Here is a 10,325-nt window from a genome sequence, read left to right on the forward strand (position 1 = left end):
GATTTTCTTATTTTTTCTTTTTGTGTCTAAACTATACATATATATATATATGTATATATGTATACATATACATATATATACACACACATACACACATCCACATAACATATATATGATATAAAATATATATCAACATATATCATATCTTCTTTATTCATTGGTTAATGGACACTGAGGTTGTTTCCATATCTTGGCCTCTGCGAATAATGTTGCAATAAACATGGGAGTACAGGTATCACTTCACTATCTTGTTTTCATTTATTTATTTACCTTTCTTTTTATTAGCAGAAATCTGTCTCAATTTTATACAACATACATTTTATACTAGTTTGGGAAGACAATGCTTTGGATTGCAAATTCTAAAATATAATCTCTTAAAAATATAAAATAAATTTTAAAAACAGGTATACCCATGATTATCAGAGCAAACGGGGACATATTGTTACCCTATCTGTAGTGTACAATGGGGAATTATCACCAGGGCTAGTGACATAAATTGTTGGGCACAGTGCAAAATAAAAAGGTGGGGTTCCTTGCTCAAAACTTATTAAGAATTTTAAGATTGTGACAGTAGAGCATTGAACCAAGCATGGGGTCTTTTTGAGTGTGGGGTCCTGTGTGACTGCATAGGTTGTATGCCCATGAAGCTGGCTCTGATTATTAAAATACCTGGGTTCCAGAACTTTTCTCTTCTTATCAAATAAATGTCAACACTATTTTTGTCTTCTTTCTCTATTTTTTAATTTTAAAAGAACCTAAAGTTATTCAGTATGTAGAGTAAAATTTAGTGGTCTTCAGCTCTTTGACTGCTATCCTATTATTCTAACATGAGCTTTAGAAAAATGAAATCTAAGAAGTTTACATTTAAGGATTTGAAGAGGTTTTAGTTCTTTGCTCAGAATTTGCTAGTGTTAATGTTATTGATTTAATATTTTCTTTTAATCATTTAAGAGAGTCCCCTATTTACAGGCAAAAGGTGTCCGTCCGTTTAAGAAAGAAACAAACATTTGATCTAAATACCTACTAGGAAAAATACAGTAAAGAATGTTACATAAACATCTGTAAAATGCATAGAAAATCACAATTAATGCAGAGAGAAAGGGGGAGAGTGGAAGGAATAAAATAAATCTCGGATTTAGTAAGAGGCAGCCATATCCCTGGCATTTTGATGAAGTAGCTGAGTGACAAGTGGCCATCAGGTGCTACTGCTTAACTGCAAGGAGCTTAGAATGGCCACAGTTATAAGAAGAAATCGCCTAACAGCTGAAATCCGGCCTATACAAAGAGCAGTTCCAGATGGAACCCATGAACTAAAGAAGGAGAATCTCTCTTGCTCTCCTGAAAGGAATCTATATTTATAAACTAGCTTTAAAGCAAACAAATATGAAGCCTAGGGAGCCTCGCTGAGGGAAAACAGAATAACGGCGTCTGTGACAGAGTCTCACTAATCAACAGGGGTCATACCTCTTAGATGGATATTAATTTTTCATACTAGACTGTATTTTACAGTGCTACATGGTAGAATAGAAGCTTTATTAAGAGGTACATAGATTACCACCCTCATGCAGTATGATTTGCATGATACCGAAAAGACATTACCATTCAAACTTCAATTTTTTACCTATTGGTCAAAGTCTGGAATTCCATAATAAAACTAGTATCCTTAGAGTTATGTTCTAAAGAAGCTGTGTTGCAGGTACTGTAGTATTAATATATTCCGTGAGGGAACAGAATGTTTTCGTCTTGTTTACCCTTTCTATTAGTCTCATTAAAATCTAATTTTTAAATTCCAGAGTGACGTTATAGTCAATTCTTTTCCTCTTTCTCTCCCTCTTCCTCTCCCTCTGTCTTCCTCACTCTTTCTCTCTTTATTCAGATGGGTGGACACAAACACAGCATATGGATAGAACTTATGTCTAAAGCCCAGTAAAAAAGAAAAAGGGGGATCCCAATCAGAGGGAGACGACCATTTTTCCATCACTTCAGGAAGATTTTGGAGAAAGGGAAGAGAGCTGTCACCCCACAGGCCCTCAGAAAAATGGACCCTTTCTTGTCAGGCCAGAATAAAACTTCCTTTAGGGGCCAAAACAGACCAAGAGCAGCCGGACTCATTGTGAAGCCTGTTTCCACAGACCTTCCTATGGAATGGACCACATGGGCAAAGGGCAGCAGTCTAATCACAGCAGCTCACTGAAGTATACTAAAGATTAGCCAGAGTTTTAGGAGCAGGGCAAAAAATAACCATTCAAATTTTAAAAAGTATATTGCTAATAACCAGACATATACTCATATTTCAGGTATTATTTTGGTACCTACATCTAAACTGCTATATTTAATCAATTTGCTCCAACCACCTTTGCATCTATGGCTCGCAGACTTTATAACATGTTATGGAATAATTTGATACACAAACAAATAATCAAAAACATGGTAACAAAATGATATTTTGCTTAAATGGCCCTCTGTTCCAGGAAGGGAAGCTTCTGGGAATTGAATTTGAGATCTGACTTGTGCAAATCCTTTTTGCTGCATTATTTCTGAGAGGAGCTCCCTGGAGAAGGTAGGATAACACAGAGAAAAGCAAGGACAGAAATCCATGTACAACTGTGACCAGGGGCCTTTGAGTCCTTATAGATAATATCTGTGTAGATTTCTAAGCTGTTGAGGTTGGAAACTGTGCCATAAATTTTGTTTACCCTCTATAAAACACTTTGCACAGTTTTTAATTGTTTTAATCTCAATAATAAAAATCTGTTTACAAAACATAATCTTGCAAAAGTGTTTTGTTTTCTTTCTGGCATGCTTTTTAAAGTAAGATTCAACTTCTTATTCACAGGACTTTCTAGCAGGTTCACTTAAAACATTTGGCACCTTGAAAAGTCAGAGGCTATCAATTATCTCTGGGAATATAATCAGAAATAATCATTTTGCTCAGAAATAGCTTAATGCCTTAAAAAAATTATTTTTGACTCCTAAAGCATTCAAGTGTTCTTCTTGACATATCTAGGAAGCTTGAATAAGCGGTTGTAGAGCATTTGGAGGAATATCCTGGGAGAATATTAGGAGAACTAAATGTGGGGTCCACCGTAACTATGTTACTTGGGACAAATTACTTGTCTCACTAAGCCTCAGGTTTTTAAATTCTTTTTCAGCTATAAAATGCAGACAATAATATCTGCTTTGCCTACCTCACAAGATATTATAAAGACTAAGTTAACATATAGGTTACAGAACTTCAAAAAGTACAATACATGTGTAAGTATTTTTATGTTTATCAATAAGGAGGATATAGTTCACTGATTAATGGATAAAGTTAAACATTGCACTGTAGTCACAGTGTATTCTAATCTTTTTGAATAGTGGGATATGTTAACTTTGATTCTGGTACTCTTTAATACAAAAGTTAAATGAAAACTAAAGTGATGTTCAGTATTTTTTAAAGAGGAATTCACCATGGTAAACTTCAAGGACCTTATATTATTATTCATCTTTTTTTCCCCCTCAGTGCCTAGGTAATTTCTGGCATATTATGACTGCTCGACAAACCTTTAATGATCAGAAGGTGAAGAATTTGAGGATCATTCAGAAATACATTCAATTTACAGTTAAAACTAAAATACAAATATTATTTTAAATTAGAATTATTTTTACATATTGAAATAGTGATACCAGTGAGTAAGGCATCTGCTTAAAGAACAAGGAATTTTTTGTGTGTGATGGAAGGTCCCATTTAAGAAGTTTTATTTATCATAAATATTTTTAAAAACTTGATTTCTCCAGCTAGAAACTTATATTTGTCAGCAAGAAGGTACTGTTTTTTGGATGTGTACAACACCATAGGTGTTTTTTGCCTATTTTGTCTGAGGTATTTGGATGTTAAAAAAATACGTGATCCTATATCTAAAAAGTGAACACACATTCCAAGCGTGTTGGGGCAAGCCACTAACTCCCCATTTAAAACAAATCTTCTCATTTTATTTTCAGAGCAAGAATGGAAACTGTCTGTTTTGATTTAAATTTGTCCCAGAGCAGTTTCCATGACCTAACACAGGCACAGATGAATTATAAACCTAGGAACAAATAAACAAATGAGTACACAAGTGGCTTGGAACAATTGAACCACTGCATGGTTTCCAGTGGGTGCATCCTTCTCCCCGATTCTGCATTATAATTAAAAGGGTACAATGGAAAGAAACCTGGGACAATGGCGTGAGGGGGAGAATGCTAAAATAATGGGAGGAAAAACCTGGAACAATCTGTTTAATAACCTCATAGCATTGTTCACATCAGAGTGACAAATAGTATAATATGGTAGAGCTCTGTGTCCTCTGGCTGTGCAGCACTGCCTCCACACTTCTTTACTGTGCCAGAACTACTTAACTTCTTCTTACAGCCCTCACACACATTAAGTCGACAAGGGATGGAGGAAGCCTGCCATTGCAGCATAGGAAAAATAGGAGAGTGATGAAGAATTGGGTCAGACCAGTCAGGGGACAAAGATAAATCTTGACTGGGCATATAAGGGTAAGACAGATACGTGACATAAAACCCAGATAGTTTAGTTTTTAGTTCTATGTGTAAGCAATAATCAATGTCCTAATTTTCTTTCCCTGGAGTTTCAGGCTACAATAATTTTATTAAATCTCCTAATTGGACTCAAAGGCACATTACAATAGGCGGGACATTTGAATGAATAGAAACAAAATAAAACAAATAATGCTAGAAAAGGAACTTTGACATATTATTATAAGATATGCCTTTTGGTGGGTGTGAAAGTTATATTGAGGAGTGAGGAGGAGTACAAAGGGCGGAGTGTTTGGCACTCTCTTATAAGAGATGCATAATTTGAAATTGGCCACTCATTCATTGCATGACTCAAAAAAACCAGGATCGACAACCTACGTGCCTACAGGGGTAGTACCTAAGTGCATACATTGTGCCAGATATAAAAAAGGAGTGGTGGGGATTTTGCTTTTGTCCACGACAGATTAGCACCTCCCATATAACAAATATAAGAAGTAAATTTTTTTTAAAAAAAGATCAAACACACATACACATGCAATCAGAAAACAACTGTTTGAAGGCATAAGAACAGTAAAAATATCCCCCCCCCCCAAAAGGAAACACCTTTAGATGAGTCAGACCTTACCTGCTCTTATTCTATTCCTTAGAATTAGAGTTGGAATTAGGGCTATACTTAGGGTTGGAGAGTGCAGATTGCAAGTACAGCTCATGGAGCCTGAACTGAAAGCACTATTTAGAGCTTGCAGCAGTTTCAGTGGGTTGGTCTGAAAAAGTTGAAGTTTTGGGTTACTAGGATAGCCAAGACTCAAGGGGCCAAGATCCTGGAGAAAAAGAAACTGCAAAGAAGTAAATCCAATGAACTAGATTAAGTCTTCACTTAATGTCATGGATAGGTTCTTGGAAACTGACTTTAGGTGAAATATAGTATAAGGAAACCAATTTTACCATAGGGTAATCAATATAAGCAACAGTTAAGTTCTTCTGGCATATTTCTGGTCACAAAAACATGACTAAACCTCTTAAGTAAAAGCTTAAAACACTTTTAATATCAAACATTAAAATAAATGTGAGCTATATTAATAAAAACAAATGTGATAATTTTTTCTAACCCACTTATTCTAATTCAGGGTTTCCATTGAGTAGAACACCTTCTGGCAGCTCAGGAAGCAAGGCAGGACACAATCATCAAGAGGATGCCTTTTATCACAAGGAGTCCTTAGACCCACAACTCCACTCACTCAGACTGGGACAATTTAGACACCCAATCACCTCATGTGTACATCTTTCGGGATGTAAGAGGACACTGGAGTACCTGGAGACAATCCATGCTGCCATTGAGAGAACGTGCAAATCACACAGTGGCTCCTGTCAGGAATTGATTTTTTTTCCTCATTAACATTATAGCAAAACAATGTTATCCGAGAACCTACTTACTGTATATGGAATTTCCTCCTGAGACATGTGCAACTCCTAAACTGTACTTAAGTGAAGCTAAACACCAAGAGATCAGGACACTAAGCAGAAAGCAACTGCTAAGAGCTAAAGAGCCAAGCAAAAATTTGGCAGTTTCAGGATTCTGGAGAGATGCAATCTGGAGTTTCAGGCCAACTATAAAGGAGGGGCTTACAACCCTGCTAAAGATTTATTCCCTAGGAGTGAGAGCAGACAGAAATATACAGCCTTGAGTGGGTCAAAGTAACCTTCCCGTATTCTACCTGCCAAAAGAAATTAATTTTTTTGTAGAAGATAATGCCATCCAGATCCTTTACAACTTTTCCTACATAATGTTTGACATTCAAAAAAAAATTAGCAGGCATATTAGAAAATAGGGCCAAATGACCAAAAATCAAAAAATAAATACAGATAATAGAATCAGAGCAACAGAATATCAAGAAATTAGAATTATCAGTTTGGCATTAAAGTAACTATAATTAATATGTTCAAGAAGATAAATTAAAAGATGGAAATCTTACCAGAGAATTGGATTAAAAAAAAAAAAGAATCAGTAGGAAATTTTAGAATTGAAATTAGAAACTCAATTGATGGGTTTAACAGCAGATTAAAGGAACGAAAAGCAAAACTCAAATAGTAGAAAATACCCAGGTTGAAGCAGGAAATGCAACAAAGATGAAATAGTAGAAAAAATAAAAGACATGAACCATGTCCTAATGTATATGTAATTGGAGCCTGAAAATGACATGGGATAAAATATGGAGCAAGATATTTAAAAATATATTGGCTCAACATTTCCAGAAGTGCTGGATGTATTGAGCTGTGGATTCAAGAAGCTCTACAAATCCCAAACAGAATAATATCATAACCTTCAAAGAAGCAACAGCTGACTTTTGAAGAGAAATCAAAAAATCTAGAAGAAAAGATGATATCTTTGAAATGTGAATATAAAATAGTTAAAAGCTTCAAACTCTATATCTAGAGAAAACATTTTTCAAGAATTAAGGAAAAATAAAGAAATTTTCAGGCAAAGAAGAATGCAAAAAATTCACTCTCTATACTTAAAAAATAATGGGAGCTTTCTGGGCAGAGGGAAAAGAATAACAGATGAATGGAAATGCAAGAAGAAATGAAGAGCACTAGAAAAGATAAAAAGTAAGCAAATGTAAGTTAACTTTTAAAAAGCAATAATGAAGATATCTTTAAAAATTAGGTAGAATTATGATGTATAACCACAATAGCATAAAAAAAAAGGCAAGGAGTGAATATAGTTATGGTGCTAACTTAGAATAATAAAAATACTAGAATAACCCAAAAGAGAATAAGAAAAAAACAAAACAAAATGGGATGAGATAAATAGAAAACAAATAGGTTGGTGACTTAAATCCAAAAATATTGGTAATTATATTAAAAATAAATATACTACATACTTTTAATTTGACTACATAAGCTTAAAAAGACTATGATTGCCAGACTAGATAAAACAAACAAACAAACAAACAAACAAACAAAAACTATAACATGTTACAAAATGTATATCATAAACATAAGGCTATAAAATGGTTAAAAGTAAAAGAGTAGAAGGAAATTTATTATACTAATACTGATCGAAAAAAGTTGGCATAGTTCTACTGATATCAGATAAATCAGACATAGTTAAATTTGTGTTACTACTTTCTAAATTTATTGCAATCTGATTAGAAAACATAACGAATATAATTTTAATCCCTTGAAATTTCTTGAGACTTGCTTTATGACCCATATATGTTTAATACATGTATGTGTGTGTTTGATATTGTTGCTCAGTTCTTCTTTAGAGAAAAATCCGTTAAAATCACCAGCTATAATTATGGATCTTCTATTTCTCCTTTTGGTTTTATCACATTTTGCTTTATGTATTTTGAAACTTTATTCTTAGTTGCATATAAATTTAGAGCTATTATATCTTCCAGTTGACTTGACTATTTTACATTTGTAAAATGTTCCTCTTTATTTCTAGTAAATATGCATACCTTCCAAAGAGAAAATTATGAACTATTACTGGGAGAAATAAAAATAAACTAAATAAACAGAGACATATATTATGTTTATGAATTGGGAAAATTAATGCTGAAAAGATGTAATCATCTTCAATATATGTATGTGTGTGTGTGTGTTAAAAAAAAGGCAATCCTAATAGAAATTCAAGCAGTTGTGCGTGTGTTTGCAAATGAAAAGACTGATGCTAATATTTATATAGAAATGCAAAGGCCAAAGACAGCAAATAAAATTGGAAAGATGTCAAAATTGTTGGCCTTAACTACACATATGATCATTTAATTTATGACTAAGTTACTACTGTAATATAGTAGAATCTTTTTAAATAATGATACTAGATCAATTGGATGTACATTTATTTAAAAAGAGACAGATTTCTTATTTTATACCATACACAAAAAATCAGTTCCATACAGATCTATTACAGATATAATTGCGGAAGTTTTAAACAAGAAAACTTCTATTTTTTTTTTTTTTAATGCCTATAGCACCTGGTATTCCTAGGTGGTTTCCTATCCAAGTACTAACCAGGCTCGACTCTGCTTAGCTTCTGAGATCAGACAAGATTAGGCACATTCAAGGTGGCATGGCTGTAGACCTAAACAATAAAACTTCTAAAGGATAACATAGAACAGGCCCAGCAAAATATGATCTAGAGGACAAATTCATTCTGTCACCTATTTCCGTAAATAAAATCTTATTTGAATATAGCTACATCCATTCATTTATATATTGTCTCTGACGGTTTTGGTGCTATAATGACAGAGTTGAATAGTTGTGACATAGAGCACATGGCTTGCAAAGCAAAAATATTTACTATTTGGTCCTTTACGGAAAGAGTGCAATCCTCAACATAGAAGAATATCATTGTGTCCTTGTGAGAAGTAAGGATACAAAAAGTATAAATCATAAATAAAATGACTGTTAAATTGTACTTCATTATTAAAATATTTATTAAGGAGGAGTGGGAAAACATTATCATAATATGCATCCAACTGTGGTACATTGTATTATTTGTTCACTGCTTTTTATCCCTGCTTACCCCTCCCCTTAATCCTTCCCTTTTAGGGAGAGTGCACTTCCTTGCCCCAGTGACTTGATCTCTTGACTTGTTTTGGCCAATGTCATGTAAATAGATATGATGTTTTTCATAACTGAATAGATACTCCTAGAGGCATTGATAGTTTCTCTTACTTTGAGCTTCAATAATGAGAACAGGATATCTCAGAGAGTAGGCCTATCTATAGCTTGTTTTCTAGAATGAGGAGATACATTATCTCCTCATTCTTACTTTGAGCTTCAATAATGAGAACAGGATATCTCAGAGAGTAGGCCTATCTATAGCTTGTTTTCTAGAATGAGGAGATACATTAAGCCATGCTAAGCCAAGAAAAGTTGAGCCCTGCTTAGTCTAGCAATGTCTAGAAGAGCTGCAATCAACATGTAAAGTGAGAATGAAATATATGTTCATTGTTCCAAGTCAGTGAGATTTCAAGGTTGTTTATTAAGTAACATAACTTCATGAAAGCTTACTATTACACAGACAAAGCATACAATTCCCCCTTCCCCAATTTTGCAAACCAATGAGAAAATAAAAACAATTAAAAATGTGCAAAAAAGGATCACCAAAATAGCCAATAAGCATATAATAAATTGCTCAAGATGAAGCTTAAATGCAAAATAAAACTAAAAAGAGATATTGCTATATGCTCACCAGAATGGCTAAAATGAAAAAAATAATTACAATATTAAGTGTTGGCAAAGATGTAGAACAACTCTAACTAACAAATGATACTGGTTGGAGAGTAAATAGGTATAGTAACTTTCAAAAATAACTTGGTAATATCTACATGAATATATGCATAACCTTATGATCCAACCATTCTAATCCTGGGAATATACTCAATCCAAATGAGCATAAATGTGTAACAAAAGATATTTATAAGAATATAATAGTAGCATTATTTGTAATAGCCCAAAATTAGAAACAATTCAAATATCCATCAACAGCAGACTGGATATATAAATTGTGGCATATTTTATAAGGAAATACTATACAACAACATCAAAGAAGAAACCACTGTCAAGTGCATCAACGTAGATGAATCTCACAGGTATAATTTTGAACAAAAGAAGCTGGACGCAAAAGGGTATTTTATATTTTATAACTTGCAACAATATGCAAATTAATTTTTAGGGACAGAAGTCAGATTGGTGATTTCCTATGGGTGCAGTAAGCCCTGAGAGGGAAAGTAAAAAAGTGTTCTGGAGTGCTTGTAGTATCCTATATCTTGATCTAAATGATGGTTATA

At 33.6% G+C, this 10,325-nt stretch overlaps 1 pseudogene; it reads right to left on the reverse strand.

Moving 5' to 3' along the window:
• Positions 1–8,492: 8,492 nt before the first annotated feature.
• Positions 8,493–8,611, reverse strand: LOC118600681 (annotated as a pseudogene).
• Between the last annotated feature and the right edge of the window lie 1,714 nt (positions 8,612–10,325).

Source organism: Rousettus aegyptiacus, unplaced genomic scaffold (assembly GCF_014176215.1).
Source record: "Rousettus aegyptiacus isolate mRouAeg1 unplaced genomic scaffold, mRouAeg1.p scaffold_m13_p_3, whole genome shotgun sequence".
Lineage (NCBI taxonomy): Eukaryota > Metazoa > Chordata > Mammalia > Chiroptera > Pteropodidae > Rousettus > Rousettus aegyptiacus.